At 39.5% G+C, this 18,049-nt stretch overlaps 1 protein-coding gene across 2 annotated transcripts in view; it reads left to right on the forward strand.

Moving 5' to 3' along the window:
- The first annotated feature begins 5,417 nt into the window (after positions 1-5,417).
- Positions 5,418-18,049, forward strand: part of LOC121632600 (zinc finger MIZ domain-containing protein 1-like) — a 111,932-nt gene continuing 99,300 nt past the window's right edge. For both annotated transcript variants that reach the window (XM_041974227.1, XM_041974228.1), the window contains exon 1: positions 5,418-6,034. The gene's annotated coding sequence lies outside the window, so the exon portion shown is untranslated. The remainder of the gene's footprint in view (positions 6,035-18,049) is intronic.

Consider the following 18,049-nt stretch of genomic DNA (forward strand, 5'->3'; position numbering starts at 1 on the left):
ACTATAAAACACCAATTGTTTTTATTAAATGAGAGAAACAATTACTCAGATACAAATTTCCCTATTTACCTATTTTTACTCCAGCATTGCTACATAGATATTAAGCTGATTATTACAGCTAGAGTCACTATGTGAAGGTAAAATAACTCAAAAGTGCTCTATGATCCAAATGCAAAGAAATGTAAAGGCTTTATGACACATTTAGCAGTAACTTGCTCAAACAACACCACTTTACCTGACATCCAAAACAAAATCTGTTTTTGTTCCTGAAGCCAGATGAAAAATAAGTAAAACCATTACAAAGAGCCAGTTATAATGTATGATGTAACAATATGTGGAGTAGATCAGCGGTGCAACCCGACAGCATGGTGAAAGCTGCTATATAAGAGATACAGGCTGGAAGATCTGTTTGGGTGGGGAGGCAAAGTAATGGCTGTGCTGCAATGGTGCTCTTTAGTTGAGGGAAGCCAGCACTTTGTTACTCCAGCAGTAGTTTACTCAGTACACCGTTCCAGTGACCAAGGTGTTCTTTTATGGTGAGGTGGTGGCACCACAAACCACACCAAACAAGAGGAGGGATGTGCATGCACACAGCCAAGCATGCAACATCCATTATAATAGATAATTAAATAATGGATAAATTGATAAATAAATACAGAATTTTCTACTGAAAATCTTCCAATTTTGGGATAATCACCAAAGAAAATGCATATTAACAATTTTTAATAAACAATATTGCTTATCAGGGTTAAAAATAAATTAGTTCAAATATATGTTGTTATTTATTTAAAGTATTTTGGCTGGGAACTTTCAAATGGGCACTGTGTTGTTTTTTTTATGGTGTTGAATAAAGTAAAAGTTAATTAATTAAAAAAGATTAAACTAATTCACATATTTGCTGGTGTATTTTTCCAGACTCTTTTTAAAGGAGCACAGTGAAGTGTCAGCGTCAAATCTGCTGCATGCCAGTGTTGCAGTGATCATGTTATTCCTCCCGCACAGAGCAGCAAAGGAAACATGTTGTCAACCCCCTTGTCTCTTTCTCTCCGTGCAATGTCATTGCCCATGGCCTGAGGGAACAGTTGGCTTTTTTGAATGCTCTTCCCCCCCTTTGTCAGCTCACATTGATTGGCTCCCTGCTCCCCCCAAAGCAGAGCAGCATGGGGTGCCAGTAGCCAGCTTTCTGCTGGCGCTGCTCTAAACAAAAAAAATGTCCAAGTAAAAAGTCCAAGACAAAAATAAGGAAAGGAAATTGTCAGGTACTTCACCAGGAGCTGTCTAGGTATGTTTCTTCTCTTCCTGTCTGCTTCTCCTGCGGTAATGAGAATCAATGGGTTTCAACATATTTCCCTTATGTCTTTTTGTCAGATCGAGTGCAGTAGACTCCGACTCTGTCTGCAGAGCTCTGTCCTCGGCTTCATAATTGCCCTGCTGTTTCCCTCCATCCTTTTTTGTTTCTATTTGTTAACCAGACTCCACAATGCAGACAGCAGTGCAGTTACAAAACACCCCCCAATGAAACCTTTGTTTTGGGGACGCACATAAACTAGAAGCACTTAAACCACAGCATCAGCTCATCATTTAGTTATTTTCAAGTTTAGTTAAGTAAGGAAATATACCAAAACACTCTTTGAAAATTGCCATAAGTACACCCCTGGGAATGTATGACTCCAACACAGCACAAATCATTGAGCAGCTCAAGTGTCCACAGCAGGGTAAAGTGTGCTCGAGAGTGCATTTGGACTGGAGGACGGCCAGTGGTTGGTTGTGGAGGATGTGGGCTGGTCTCTGGAGCCTGGCGGTTGTTCATTCATAAACCAGGTGGGAACTGTAAATGAAAACACAGACATCTTCCTGCCTTCACTTTCAAAGATCACATTGTGCTGTTTTTATGTGGAGAGCAGCAGGACTAGCAGGGGTCCAACATCAGTAATGTGTTTTCTGCAGTGTGTTGGAAAAATGCAGTATAGGTAAATCCACTTAAAAGGTTCTGAAAGGAAAATATTCCTGAGAAAATACTTATGTTTTAATCTTCTACATAAAGTTGACCATATATAAACCTAACTTTATGACAGTGGGATTTTTGACTGCAAGTAATTTTGTGATTGTGTAATTAAATTAAACAGTTCAGTGGATTCAGAACCTTAATAACATGTAAAATTCATACATATTGTTTTTTTTTCTTTCTGGTTTTGATGTGTTTTTACAACCCAAGGCCGTCAGCGTGAATATACCTATTAAAAGAAGCATTTCTGGGGTCTGACTCTGCAGCTGTTGCAGATGAAAGTGGTGTAAAGCAGTGATGAATCAGGGCTCTAATTGCATTCGGTAGTAATGAGTATCTGTACACAGATTTTTTTTGGTGCCTCAGAATATTCTGTTTAATTTCTTTGCTTACGGTCAAAAGTATCTTCAACTGAAATGACTGAAATTATCAGTAATTTTCTATAACTGGATGAGCAGCTGTTTGTACTGATGAAAGCGCCTGATTCTAACATCTTATACAAGGTTTTGTCTTGGTTAAATTCTTTCTAAAATACTTGGTATGTGTTTTCAATCATTAACTTTTGAAGTAACCAGAACAAACTAGGAGCAGATTGAACTTAACATGTAAGAAATACAGCAATTCATGTTGTGTTAAATTAGTTTAATCCACATTAAATCTATTTTAAGTTACTCAAACATATCAATAAACACCATGAGGTCTGAATATTTAAAGATTACAAAGATTATTTATGTGGTTTAAAGCCAGTCAAGTTATTCATAATTTCCTTCTTGGCTATCTGTGGTGCATCCTTGAAGGTTAAAGCATTAACCACCGGACTTTGTACACGATCAGCAAATCTGATGACTGCACTCGAGCCGAATGACGCTTCATTGCTGAACATCATTTTGCATGTAATTTTTATAGCATTTCACCTACATTCACTGTTTGACTGGGTCTCCTTGACCTAGTTGTGATAAGGAAAATTCCCTTCTGTAATTGGATCAGTCTGTCTGTCTAGAGCTGGTGTAGAAATTCACCAAACATTTGAAGTTCTTGCAGCTGAATGTGACACGCTGAAGTGGTCAGGAAAATTTTGATGGATGAATAATAAACAATTCAGGAAAAAAGCAAATAAAAACTCAGAGTTTTAAAACTTCTAGGTGACGCATCCCATTTTAATAAATGGGTGAAAATTTCTGAATTCCTAGAGGGAAAATTGAACTAGAACACCCCTTGGAGTCAGACTGCTGATGTAACAATAATTAGAGGAACCTCATCAGCTGCAACATTAGCTGATTATAAACATTTTTATTATCCTGTTTTCATCTCATTAAATCAGTTGCACACATTGTACTGTACCACCTGTACCAGAACAGATATTTCTAAGGTGTTTCATGCACAAAATAGTACAACTGCTTTTCTTAATAACTGTCCTAGTGAAGGATTAAAACCTACTTTGATTTCCAAGTTGCAGCTGAAATGCAGGCAACATACTTTAAAGTAAATATATAAAATGCTGAAACTAAGAATTTAGGCTTTTTATCTTTTGTGATACACTCACATAAGATACACATATTTAAGTTTGATGTCACTTGTTTATTTAGAAAAAAGATGCAATATAACTTTGAAAAAATATTTTAATGATGGTGTTAGCCCGACCAAACCCAGACTCCTAAAATGCCTGTAAGCAAGTTAATCCAAATGAGATTGCACTGAATCAATCAGACTGAAACACTCAGATAGGTTAAGAGTTATATTTCTTCTGCATGTATATGTTAAATGGGGTTCCAACTGGCCTGGTTTACTATGCATAGGCAACAGTTTCTGTGCTAGTTTTTGGCCAAGGAGCAGAAGTACACAGAAGAAGAAACTGATAACAAAAGTAAAAAAAAACAACTAGACATATTTGGAACTGAAAACTTCAATTTCTTGTGGTTGTTGTCAGGAGAGATCGGTAGGGTCATATCAAAGCAGTGGAAGATAAATAGCAAGTTTTAGTGCTACTGATGTTTTCTTACAGAGGGTGGATGGTTTCTGTTAGGTTTCTTTACATCAGCTGTCTGGTTTTTCTGTTTTGGTACTGATTGTACAGTTAGTGTAGTTTTTTTCAAGTCAAGTCCAGCATTAATATGTAATTCAGATATAACCAAATAAAAACAATAATGAAACTGAAGTGTCAATAAAAGCTATATCCACAAAGTATAATTCCTTTTCCTTTTCACTCGTCGAGCTCCTCATTGAAAAAACACACTTGTTTTACACATCAGCAGACCATCATTTTCCTTGATATAATGCTGGAAAGAATAAGGTTTAAAAATTTTCACTATCAACGTTTTGTACCAGTTTCGGTTCAATGTAGAATATAATTTATAAGTGACTGGATTCTGTTTTTTTTTTTTTTAAGCCCTTGAAAAATGACTGGTGAGTGGTTGGTGATTAGGTTTCCCTGTTTTTGATTTAGCTCTGGTGCATTTCAGCAGCTTAGCACAAGAACAACTTAAATATAATTAGCTGGCTGAGCTGGCTTTGGTTAAACATCAATCGTCATTTAGATATTACTTGTTTTCAGCTTGTTTTCTAATTAGTCATTTGTCTCTTGGTTCTTTTAACGTACAAGATTTTTTCTGCAGATTTATTTGACTTTCCAACAATCACCAGTTTCACAGGAAAGAGTGTTTTGTTTTTTGTTTTTTGTTTTTTTCTTTTGTCTTGCAATTAACAGCTCAATATAACTTTATAGGGCTCTGGTATCCTGGAATCAAAACTTTGCCTCTGCATCAAGCTGTGAATCAATTACCTAAAATTTTCCAATCTCAGTTAGAGGGAAGCATTCAGATTAGCCAATTGGGGGATGGCTTAAATTAGCTTGGGACAGGCTGCAATCAATGCTTCCTGTCACCTTTTAGCAGGACAAATGGCGCCCATAGTCCCAGCCCATTCCTCCCTCTAACTTTAGACAGCTCGGGTACACTACACAGGCCAGAAGACCAGGAGGAGGAGGAGGAGGGTGGGTTGCTAAGATTACTCCAGACACACCATCAGAGTGTGTGCCTGCAATGGCTTTAATACAAGAAAAAAAAACAGAGTGGGTAAAACTCCACTTTGACCCTTGATCACATCCCAACTTAAACCAGTCACAGCAAACTTCTGACATGGCTGCTTACAAACAGGTCACCATGGAGCGCAGCAGGTCACTGTGTGCGCGCGTGGGTGTGTGAGGTGGACGGCAGTCTGGATGCTACTTGGCACAGTCATGGCTCCTTGACGTCAGCGCTCAGCCCAGCCTGCTGCTGCTGCTGCTGCTGCTGCTGATGCCGCTGCTGCTCTCAAACATGTCTTTGTTATTCAGAGCTTTCTATCAGAGAGCGGCGACCTGCAAAACACGGAGGGTGGCGTCAGCTGACAGAGGGATTGAGAGCGCGTGGACGCACTCGTGGGAGGTCATGCGTGTATTTATAGCCCTTTAGCAAATTTATATATAGACTTGTTGAAATCGTGTTTATATTAAGCCTAGACAGCTATAATGATTGTCATAAATAGGTAGTTATTAGGCTATTGTTACACAGATATCATATAATAATATCTAAGCTATTATTTGCTAATTACTATAACAAACCATTTTGAATTAAGCTCATTTAGTCAATTAAACATTTAATATGATTTATTTAAATCCATGAGCATTTTTGCTCAACGAGAGTTCGGCTCTGCACCCAGATTTGGTCCCTCCAGCAGATCCAGATACCAGATGGCCGCTGAACTAAGCGTCAGTCCGGGGTCCGCTCCGGGGCTCCCTCCCGATTGCCCTCCACGCGTGAAGAATCCGCGACACATTTTGTCAGCAGCCACCGAGCATGGGTCCCTTCGGTAATAGAATAGCCAATGTAATTTGACACTTCAACTTACTGCGCTCTCTCTGAGTCTATTCAGTTATTCACCCGCTGACGCTGAGTCCATTCTCAGTGGCCGTAAGAAGGGGGAAGATATTAAAAAAAAGAAAAGAAACAAGAGCCGAATATTTCCAGAGGACTTTCTCCGCTTGGTAACCCGGTGAGTAGCTGAAAACTTAACGCTGCTTGTTCCCCGGTGTCGCTCCGGCCAGGCTCTTGTTTCGCGGAGGTTTTGTTTCCACTTTGGCTCAGATTGTTTCTCAACAATAGAGTGACCGCTTGAACTGGCACTGAGGTGCACGTCGGAGCCTGCGATGATAAAGCCCAGCTTTATTATTATTATTTACTATCACGCTGCCGGGTGCAGACGGGGCTGAACCGGCGGGCTGTTAAGCAGGTTGTGCATTTCGAACAGATGCCGCGTTGATCTCTGTAACGCGTCGGGGGCTTGGAGCCTACATTGTAGCAGCCTGTGTGTGTTTCGCTCGAAGAATGAATCGTGTCTGAGTGCACGCTTGTGCGAAAGATCTTGATTTTTATTTAATTTTGTTATTTTTTAACATTCTGGCTTCTTAAGTGCATAAAGCACATGGCTTGTGTAGCTGGGATGATAACTGTAAATGCAAGCCTGCAGAATAACTGTGGACATGGTAGAAACAGACGGTCGCTGCAGTGTGCGGATTATTCGCCAAATGTCTCCTTTAATGCGCCTCTGAACTTTGATAACAGCAGCACAATACAATTAAATCTGAAGTTATCTATCCCAGTGTGTGCTGTTATCTTGCTGCTGGAGGTCATTGCTGCCTCTTGTGTGTGTGTGCGTTTTTTTTTAAATATTTTTTTATTTTAGAAGTTGACTCCCAAAATTCTTGCAGTCTGAATTGTCTGAACCAGTTGAGATTGAGGGGGGCCCTTTCACATACAACTGGGCTTCTTTAAATATCTGTACATCTGTCAAGGAAGCTAAAAAAAACACGAGCAAGTGGGAAAAAAGTAAGCTCTGCTCCCTGCTCTACTTCCTAACCATTATCAATGAGACTATGTGTGTGATTCTGTAGTGTACACATGCACCTTATTCTTGATTCTAAAAGTTCCACATTGGGAGTGTCAAACAAGCAAACATCCATGCAGATGTTTCTCTTCTCCTTTTATTGAGGTGCCCAGTAGAGCTCTTCCTGTTTTTGTTATGTTGTTGGAAAGTTCTCCTCCTGCCTGCTTTCAACTGCTGCTGCATCCCAGTATGTCCAACGAGAGGTCAGATACCAGCTACAGAGCAACCTTACTAGTTTGTTTACATTTCTGTCATGCAAACTAAGCAGAGATGATGCCAATGCAGGAAGTTATTGTGCACCTTCATGTTCTGACCCCTGCATTTCTGTCTGCAGCATCCTCAGCACTTGATGGCACGTGTGATTAAATGCTGACTGAGCGCATATTGTGTGAGAAAACCTAAAACTTCCACTTGTTTCATATATTAGGGAAGTGGCTGTGTCAGGCAGAGGAGGAGGTTTTCTGTCCCGTCCCCTCCTTTCCAGTCACCCCACCTCTGTGGGGCCCCTGGTTGGGCTCCTGAATAACCTTGGGGCAGACCCCACCAGGCTGACCTTCTTCTATTCAAGTTGAGGATGTTGAAACACCAGCCGTCAAACAAAAGACACATTGAAACAGAGATCTGCAACCCAGCACGTGTGTCTGGGTGCTGAAGTAGACCATTTATTAACTCTCAATTTCCCTCTGACTAACAAAAAGTATCAACAAATAAGAACACAGAATAAAAACCACAAAAGCATCAAGTACAAGCTGCTTCTGGCAGATTATTGAGCAAAGCTAAAAAGAAAAAAAAACGGTAGTTTACATTTCTATTAAAAAAGAAAATTGCAGATGCATTTTACACACCAAAATAAACCAGGCCTGGGTCTGCGTGTGGCACTGTGGACTGACAATAGCAACACGTTGTCGTGGAGGGTGGAGGTTTTCTGCTTTCGCCTTTCCACCCACCTGACGGGGTGAGAGTAAAGGCGGAAGCTGGAAATGGCTCCACCACATGGGAAATTATTCAACTCTCAGATCAGAGAGGACACACAAGAGGCCTCATTACCTCCAGAAGCACTGCTGGCCAGCCTTTGAGGAAACTGAGAGCTGGTTTGTCTCAACTGTCTCCACTATGGCTCCTTTTTTTGACAGTATTCCACAACATAGTGTACAAAAGTTTAGAGATAAATGCTTCTTTGCTAAATGTGACAGACCAGTTTAATTTGCATTATTATAGCTGAACTCTGTCCCACTGGCTTGCAGCCTTCAGTAGCTGGTAAACATGGCTGTGAGCTGCTGTATAATGTCATAATGTTATTGATTCAGCTTGGGAATTCCACTTGTGATGAGCAGCTCCTGCGTTCTGAAACCTCTCTAAAGCACTCTAAACAGGAAAAAGGCGACCGAATGCTCTTCCTCAGCGGTTAGAGGCTGTGGGAGGTTTGTGTAGGTTTTTTTTTTTTTTTTTTTTTTTGCTCAAGGTCCTTTTTGTGTTGTCTTAGCTTAACAGAATAAATTCTTGGGATGAATCACTCTGCTGGTGTGGCTATTTTCAAAGAGCAGAATAGGAGTTACAGCGAAGTTGTAACAAGTTAAATCATGAGATTTACCTTGGTGTAAAAAAGCATTTAGTTGTTGATTTTCTGAATATCATGTTACTTTAAACCATTATATCATTATTAAGGTTTATTTAACAGTGGGATGTTGGCAGCAGAAAGTCATTTTGTGCTACTTTTAAGAGCTTTTTTGACCTTCACATGTTTTACATTGTTACTTTAAAGATAAAGACCTGAACTGATAACAGTGCAGTGCCATGTACATTTTTGGCTTATAGCACTATGAGAAATAAGATCATATTTGAGTAATTGAGTAAGATTATTGTCTTCATCTAAAGTTGACATCTCTTGGATCTGGAGTTTTTCAAACTACACAAGAGTTTTGTGTTTTTCTGCCACAAGTTGCCTGTGAGTTTCAGTTTTAACTGTGTTTTTTTTTTGCAGGTAAATCTTAAAATTCAGGATATGAAGCACTGATAAAGCCATAAAATTAAGCAAATTTCTTTGGCTAGCTCTGGTATTATGTCAGTATGATGCAAGGAAAAATTCCTGTAATGTAGTGTTTATTACTGCAGTGCTGTTTCATTAAAGGGTCTGGACTCTTGTTCTGACTCTACATCATCCCGCTCTATGTTCCTCTTCCATATGTTATTCTGCATTCCTCATGTGTGTGTGTTTGTGATGATTTGTGATGCTCCACCTCTGTGACATGCAGCTGCAGTAGTGTACCTAGCAGATATTCACCGAGGGACAGGGGGGGTTACAGTGGAGGGAATGGTCAGACTGTACCTGTCAGCCTCACTGTTGACTGTTAATATGAAGCTTCTATTTTCAAAACACAGCTCAGGGAAAGGGAATCTGTGTGCTTTCATGCAGGCGGGAGATACAGAGCTGAGCGAGGGATGGGAGAGGTGCTGGGAGTGACGCCAGACCACACATCATTTAATCATGTTAGAGTGTGCAACCACTTTGTGCATATTTTTGGTTGCATTGGTGATCGGAGTTGTTATTGTACAGACTGTACTCGCACAGAGGGAGAGGTGGCTTGTGAGGGATGGCGGTTTGGACTCTTGTTTTGAATTAGGAGATTTGTGAAATTGTTTCAGCTTTATGGACGAAATATGATCATACAAATCTGATATTTGTTACAGAATATTGCTGTCGATCAACATTAAGGATCACTCAAATGTTGAGCCTGTGGATGGATGACCATTGTGCATATTAGCATTGGATTTCAACATGTTCTTTTGGCTTAATCCCACTGTTGACTCGCCTGCTAAGTACTGAGTGTGTTATTTTTGCTCTTTTTAGCGAGCCCCTCTCTGCATAATCTCACTTAATCTAATCTATCCCCCTTTATAATAGACTAGGAATTTATAGAAAAAGCTTTAGTGCAGATCCATACCAAACGGACCAGTGTGCTGGTTGCCTCCCCAACCCCTCTGGCAAAGCTCTTGTGAAAATGCAAGTGACCTCTGCACCCCTTGTTAGTCTGAACAATGGGTCTGCCTCCCCTTACAGCTGCAGCCATGCTGGAGGGGAAGTTTTCTGGAACATAAACACACATATCCTGATTAATAGGTTTAAATACTATATTGTTGGCTTTACTGCAGGCATAAAATCATTTAATACACTAGAGTTTTCTGTTTCCAGCTTTTTTAGCTTGATTATTTGCTACTTTTGTTGGCTTTATTTCACTGAAAATTGGGTTTTTGACAGCTGAATGGACAACAAGCTCTCATTCTTTTGTTAATGGTTATTTTTCTGTGTTTTTTTGCATTTCAACAATGAACTGAAAATGAAGATCATTATCATCCCTGAAATATAATATTGGTACAAAGTTGTTTAGAGTATAAGTTAGCACCCATGCCTGAATGGCATGAAAGCTGAACATAAAGCTAAATTTAATTGCAATTAATATCTGCTAATACTTTGTTAACATGTTTGGTGTTGTCAGCAGGGTTTTTAAATCTAAATTTGATTTAGAATTAGAGTGCAGCATTGTGAAAATTGTGAGGCTTAATCCACGGTGGATGTAATCAGAGCCTTCTTGGCCCCCAGCAGTCACAGGCTCCTGCATGTTGAATGTGACATGCTGTGAAAAAAACATACACAGATGATGACAGAGAGCATCACTGCAGTGTTAAGTGTAAATGAAAGGCTCTGAATCCTGAATAGTATCCGGCATCTCCAAAGTCCCAGCTTTGAAAAATTAAACAAAGTCCAACCCAAAAGGGTTTTCAGATCTTGCAGATCGTGTTGCAGCAGACGTACCCCCCCCCCCAATTTTATTATTAAAATAAGGGTGCTGAAAAGACTCCCAAGGGGTTTCGCTGATACATCACAGTGTCTTAAGTGTTTTCCAAGGATTTTTATTTAGATTTTTGGGGAGAGAGATCCACATCTCTGTTGAGTAATGAAGATGATTCTGAGCAAGTGCTGGAATCACATTCAACAGAGCCCACGGGGGTCCATATCTCATTGTTCTCTGACAGAGAAAATTAACTGGGATTTACTAATACACAGGGAGCGTCCTTCCCCCGTTCTCTCATGCTCTCAGAGAAAAGGTCTGGGGGTAATCTCTTTCCCAAGCACCCTCACCCCCTTCCCTACACTCTCAAACACAAATATCAGATGCTTGCAAGTTTGCCAACAAGATGTAAAACACAAGTAGATAAAATATCCCCAACATGTTGTGCTTTTTCTCATTTATCTGTTGACATATGTCAACACACGAGAGGCCTTCTGTTGAGAAATTGTCTTGCTGTGTACTTATTCTCCTCTGCATAAACACGTGGAACCTGTAGACCACATAGTTCTTGGGACTCCCTAAAGGTAAGTACCCTCTAGTGAGCTCCCCTGAGAGCTACATACCTATTAAGAGCCTTTTTCTGTTTGCACTCACATTGCAAATAATGCCATATTATAATATAATGCCAACAGCAGCCCAGCGGTTGGTATCCCAACTGAATTTACATTGTAGTTCATCCATAGCTTAAACTGTCAGTAAAGCATGGATTTCAGGGTGGGTGCATCTGTCTGTTTAGAGCTGAAAACTTCTCAGAGTTCTTGTTACTACTTGAAAAAATACACCCTCCTTTTTTGTACATACACCCCATGAAATGCAAACAAATTGACTTCACACAACTCCTCTTATGGAGTTGTTTTTAGAGCTAAACCTGGCACAGCTTTTGACATGAGGTCTATATGGTCATTGGTTGGCCATACCCACACAACACTGAAACCTACACTTTAAAAAAAAACATAAAAGTCGGCACTAAATATTTAAACAAAACCCAGAGTAATGGGATAACAATGACAGTCAGGGTGAATTTGGCCTGTTTGATATAATATTTTGTATTTGTCTATCAAGCACTGCTTGGTCATCATTCAGTGTCCCTATCTGTGGTGCAAATACAACCATAGAAAAAGCCCTTGAAGGTAGTCTTTGTTGCACATCAAGAAACGCTTCTGTACCCATAATTCTCAGAAACCCTCAGGAACAGTTTGGTCTGGAAGCATCTGTTGTTTACTTGGCCAAGTTTTTAGCGTTTTCACTCAGACATTTTTATAAATGGCATGTTGCTGCTGCTGTGGTCATAGTATGTTCTACCAATTAATATGCACCTACTGACCTACTGTCTCTGCTGGTGTCTGTTTGACTGGGTGTATATCTGCCCTATGGAAGGAGCTAAAAGCAACCCTAGGAAAAAAAAGAAAAGAAAAAAAAAACATTTCCAAGAACTAAACCGCAGAGAAATGCACGACTTCCTCCAACAGTTATGAGCTATGAAAATGTGCATCATCAGTCTCCTCACATGTGATTTGTCACCAGCATATTCTGCCATCAATCACTTTTTGGTTCTTAATCCCATTCCTTTTACATTTTAATCGTCACTGTAGCAAAAAAACAAAAAACAAAAACAAAAACATCATTTTCAGCTTATTTTAAAGCAAAGAGACAAGCAGACAGACCCAAATTGAGACAAGCTGTTTTAAGCTGAGAGTGTGGGTGTACTCTTTGTATAAAGACCCCACTCATTTTTTAAATCCAGCACAGGATATAAGCCAGCGCTTCCAATGAGCCTCAATCTGTATTATTGATCAATCACAGAGGATTGGGAAAGTTTTAGGCAGAACAAGTATATTCCCCTCCACTGGACATCAGTTTGCATCTTTCTAGCTGCCACAACTCCAAAAATGAAACATAGATTAAAAAACAAAAACCAACAAATATCAGGAATATGCTACTTTATCAGCATGAACAGCCTTCATAAAAGGCATTGGGGTTAATATGTTCAATCTGGGTTAACAGGCAGGCTTTCTTCCTGAGATGAGAAGCATTTCATAGTCATTACCTTTGTGATTTGCACAGTTTTAGACACAAAAATAACTTCTCATGTCGATCTCCTCATTAGCTGCCATTTCAATGCCATTTGTGGTAATTGTCTGCTGCTGACTCACATTGTCCTGAAACCCATCAAATTGTTTTGATGATGAATCTGTTCACTGATGAGTTTATAAACTGGGCAGCAATAAAAGTGAAATTTTACTAGTTACCAAGGTGACTTAGAGTTAATTGGTGTAACCAGCAGCCCAAAATCCAAAGATATTCATTTAACTATTCTATAAAACAGAAAAAAAAACAGTCCAATCCTCAGATGTGAGGCTTTTTACATCTGCTGATCAGCTGTTAAATTAACTAAACTTTCAGCGTCTGTTTACTGGAGTTCACATTGTTATCAGCAGAGTTTAACGCTGCTGTTAAATTGACATATTTTAGTTTCTTTTTTGATCTCACTGCACTGTTTTTTATCCCACTCAAAGAAAAAGTGGGAAAAATGTCTTTATTGATGATGAAGTGTAGACAGCAGTGACACCTCACCCACAGACTGTCAGCTTACACCATACCCTCATGCTAACATGGTGTCTGTGTGCAGTCGGTTACCCAGGTGAGAGGCATGCATCACAAACCGGAGCTGATACACGGACGCGACAGCTGTGGGCAGTGAAAGAAGACCATGGGAGAAGTCTCAGCATTTAGAGTTTCTACATGGTTCACCTTTTATTCAACATCTTATTCAATAATAATAGTAGTTAAGCATGCTAAGAAATAAATAAAATAAATGTAACTTCTATATTTGCTACACATAAGTGCTGTGATTTAGTCTCATAATCCTTATATTTATTCAGAAGATAAAATCAATAGTGTAAATAAAGAGTGCTTGAACCTGTAGTCCAGGGTAAACTTGGGATTTCACTAATAGACTGTAAGTAGTGATGCATCCATCTAGGGCTGGGCGATGTGAACCAAATTTCATATTGCAATAATTTTTTACCTGAATCACGATATACAATATACTGTACATCTCAATGTATATTTTTTTTGTCAAGTAACTTAAAAAGACTTCTAATTTACAGCCTTGAGGATCAGCAGCACATGTGCATTAAAACAGTTGACTAAAAGTAACTATTCATTAAATTAAATGCAAAAATAAAAATGACTTTGAACCCAAAACAAGTTATCTCGATATAAATGACATCCCCTCATTCTATATCACATGTGAAAAAGTCTTGATAGATTTGAAAATCTCAATATATTGCGCAGCCCTACATTCAACAACGCTGGTCCATACCAGTATTAGACAGATATATTGGAGGGAATTTACTTGAACTGACTTGAATAATACCTTATTTATCCCAAAATTGGAAATATTTATGCAGCATTAGCTAAACATTAAACTTAAGTCTTTGGTCATTAGTCAACCTGCCTGTGCATCCCTACCTGCAGTTTATCTTATTTACTGTACATCACCCAAAACATGGTGGGAACTGTATGTTAATTAATCAGAAATAAATGCAAATGAGAGTTTTGATAGCCTTCTCTTATTGGTTTTGAATCCAGAACATTCAGTCAACATGTTTCTTACAACAACAACAATCTCAGAAAGTGAAATATAGTCTGGAGTAAAAGTCAGGTGTGTAAGGTAGATTGGTGGCTATTACTGTAAGATTTCAGCGGATGAACATTGTGCATCCACACAGTTTGAACTGTATCTGACCAGAATTATGGCTTGTAGCCACGTGTGCTGCTGTCCCGGGGTTGACTTTAAATAACTCTTCTGTAAACACGTCCTGTCTGTTTCCTCGTGCTGCCTTGTCCGGAGGCCGGTGGGCCATCCCGTCCTCAGCACCAGCTTCAGGAAATGAACAATCACCCCTGCTGAGATGAGAGATTGTTTCACACTAATGGTAATCACGAATATCATAACGGCTGCTGATGATGAATGCTAATTAATTGGGCAGTGTTTTGTCTGGATATAAACACACAGTGAGGCGCATATGCAGACATTATTCGCACTCCTATTTATAGGTCCAGATTGCATAAGCTCTTTTCTAACAACAGGGTGTTCTCACTTTGTCAGTATCAAACAGAGAGAAGCTGCAGTTGACCAGATTAGTTTTAGATACACACGGATATTGCACCTCTGCTCCTTCTTGGCAAACGGTGTGTGGCTCCAACGGGTCCCACGGCTCACAAAAATGTTGACAGTGGACACTATTTTTGACCATCTGCTCAAAAGGAGGACATGTTTGAGTCACAGACGCTGTGGTGCGAGGCTGCGCCCGTGATGTGCCTGGCATGTGGAGGGAGGGACGATGACTCCCCCAAGGGCCCAGCATCTTTCATGTCACCATGGATGTGCTCTGTGTGTGGCTGGTTTCACTAATGTGTGTTAGCATGTGAGGGGATGGAAAAGGGTGCTAAGGAGGAGGCAGGGTGATCCTTTACATCTTAGATGAAAAACAAGAAAGATATCGCTGTGCGTTAGTCAGGCCATGTTTCATACCTCCTTTCTGTTTTCTTATTTTTTCTTGCATATGTGTGTGTGTGTGTATGTTAGTTGTGAGGTAGGAATGTGAAACCTAATCTGAGCTGACCACAAGTGGAGGAGGAGGGGGCACATTGAGTTTCTTTTGAAGAATTAGTCTTATGTGTGGCCACTTCCCACACAGTTTACAACTCTTTTCTTTGGAAAGAGAAGTTTGACTGGTTTTAAGATGCTTTTCAGGACTTTTTTACTCTTGTCTAAGTTTTCTTTCTCTTTTTTTTCCATGCATACAAATGAGTAATTCCAATATATTTCTTGTGTTTGATTGTCTGGTCTCAGGCCTGCTACTCTACAGTTAAATCCTTATATGTTAGGGTGCATTCACACCCTAACTTTGTGAAAGGAAGTTGTGAGGGTGGGGGGAACATCATTCCAGACCAAGATTGCATTCACACTCATCTTCTCAAACATATCTGACCTTTTAAATAACATGTTCCACTGTCCGCCAGAGGTGGCGCTGCACCAATAATTACTGAAGGAGAAGACAAGACACAACGAAGAAGAAAACTCATTTAATTTATATATTGGTTAATGCAGAACAAGTTCGGCTTCTAGAGCAAATAAATATGGAGCTGCAAAAGATCTTAACAGTCAGATTTCTATCAAAGCTTTTACCGAATTGTTCCACATCTAGTCAGCAGCTAGTATAATGGTAGGGTGCTGGTTAACACAAACACTAGTTTGGTCAATGTTTCACAGAAGTTCTAATGCATGATACAGCTCGTTGCACCTCTGTGCAACCCTCCAGTTATTTTATAAATGCCCACTCTCCTGATGTAGCCTGAACGTGTTTTTTAGCAGAAACGTACACACAAAGACTACAAGTTAAACTGCTTTTTTATATCCATCATGTTAGCATGCTGTCATTGACTGCACAAATGTTGTTGCCCCTAACATCCAAAAGCAAAATCAAGGGTCAGGGTCTCTGGGAAGAAATACACCACTACACACTTTAAGAGAGTTAGAAGACATTTTAAGGTCATATGTCAGATTGTGGTTTAGGTGCCTCAAACATTGACAAAAATCATTTTAACATGGCAACTTACCCCTTGCTTTTTTGAAGTTCTGATACAATTACAACACCTTCTGGCTTTCTTTGTTGTGTTTATTTTATTTTATTTATTTATTTATTTATTTTTATTTTGGCACCAGCTGATGTCAAGGAGCAAATTGAAAAAGCAAATTACTGCAGGCTGCATATCCTGCTCCGTCTTTGTGTGCACTTCCTTTGGAAGGAGGGAGGTGGAAAAGATCATGTGAGCTGTAATTATATTTATGCTGGGTCCCATTCAATCTGTCACAGTAAATTTTGCCTGACTTGTCATAATGTAAATCATTACAGCGGATTAAATGGTGGTTATGAACTCAAAAGGCAGAGGAGAGATTTTTTCTTTCTTAATTTTTCACCCTTGTGGTGTATTTTTTGACCAGTTGTGCATGATATTAGCTCTACAGTGTTTTCTGGGTGTTTTTAATAAATCATAATTGGGAGAAGAATGGGTAATGTCACTGGCTTTTGCTTTGAAGAAAGGCTCTTTTGAAAAAAGCGGGCAGCCTTCCAATAGTGGAAGAATGCCTCCGACAGCCTTTGAGTTTCACAAGCCGTCCTCCACTTTTTCTTTTCTTATTTGTCTGGGATCAAAGACAGCGATGAGCAACAGCGATGGAAAGTTTGACTCCTTTCCTGGCAAGTGGCTTCTTTTAAACTGAGAAAGGAGGGGGGAATAAAAGCTTTTTGATTCATCTCAATCAGCTGCCGAGGGCTGAAGCAGGAGACACCGGCGACTGATGAAAGACTAATTGCTTCTACATGCTTCTTTTGCACTGGATGTCCAAATTCTGATAGAGACAAACTGCACGCCTGCTCGTGGCAGCACTTGGCTGACACAATATTATGCATAAATATCCTAATTATTAGTTCATCTGCTTTCTTTTGTGAGTAGCATGAATCATTATTCCCAAATCACTAAAAAGATTAGCTCAGAATGAATGAACTCTTCATGCCGATTGAGCTGCCACTCCTCTCAGACAACTACAGTATTGTTAAGTTTCATTTTATTCTTCCCTCATGAATTTTCAGCAGTTAAATCAACTCAGGGTGGCTCGTCATACATGCCGCCCTGATCACAGCAACTGCATGCAGGCCTCACATGTCTGAGCTTCATTTGTCTAAGAAATTGCTTGTTTGGAAAAGCCCTGAATGTTGCATCCCTTGATTTGTATGCAAATAACATCTACCCAAATAAAGCCTCAAAAATTTCCCTAATGTTCTCAGCAGCAAAATCATGTCTCAGTGTTATGTATTCTGCTGTTGATACCTGAAGACATAACCTCATCCTTGATTTTTCTTTTTCCTAGATGCTCTTACTTGTTTTATATTATGGATTTAACTAACTAGAAGTTCTAAGAGAAAGTATGAATAATGTTTGCCATTACTTTTGCTGCTGATAGATGTTTTGCATAATAAACAGTTGAGACAACAAGTGAAAAATTAATGAGCAATGCTTTTTAAAGATATAGTTTTTGTGATGCTTGCTGATTCTCTTTGGGCGGTTTCCATTAATCTTCAAAACGTCATTGTTCATAGCATTTACTTTCATTTATCTCCACTGTTTGTATTGTCATGTTAATTTACCCTACAAGTCTCGCCACAGTGTGACAATTTTAAGGACAAGGAGGATGAAAGGCAAGAAG

Source organism: Melanotaenia boesemani, chromosome 21 (assembly GCF_017639745.1).
Source record: "Melanotaenia boesemani isolate fMelBoe1 chromosome 21, fMelBoe1.pri, whole genome shotgun sequence".
Classification (NCBI taxonomy): Eukaryota; Metazoa; Chordata; class Actinopteri; order Atheriniformes; family Melanotaeniidae; genus Melanotaenia; species Melanotaenia boesemani.